Raw genomic sequence first — 467 nt, 5'->3', positions numbered from 1 at the left:
CGACCAAAATGGTTGCATACTCAACACTTCCTGTGACGCGGTCCCATTCATGCAAGAACATGATGATGTTCATCACTGTAGCGGAGACATTAGCCATTGCCTATTCTATCCTCACCACTTTGGTGGGGAGGAGAGGGACGAGGTGGGGAGGGAGAGACAACGAGAGGTTCTGACTAAGATGCTGATGACTGATGATTAAAATGAAGGCAGGAAAGGACCAACTGAGCCAGTGTCATCGATCAACACCAGTGGTGGAAGAAATATTAAGATCTTTTACTTAAGTAAATGTGCTAATACCACGATTTAAAAAAAAAACAAGTCATGCATTAAAGAAAAAAGTAAAAGTATGTGAGTATGTAATCAAGAATACTTACTTAAAGTACTCATTTTGCTCTTTAGTTGATGCATTATATATATACAGTATATATATATATATATATATATATATATATATATATATATATATA

Source organism: Anarrhichthys ocellatus, unplaced genomic scaffold (genome assembly GCF_004355925.1).
Source record: "Anarrhichthys ocellatus isolate YVR2014 unplaced genomic scaffold, GSC_Weel_1.0 scaffold8, whole genome shotgun sequence".
Taxonomy (NCBI): Eukaryota; Metazoa; Chordata; class Actinopteri; order Perciformes; family Anarhichadidae; genus Anarrhichthys; species Anarrhichthys ocellatus.
This window is presented reverse-complemented; position numbering follows the sequence as displayed.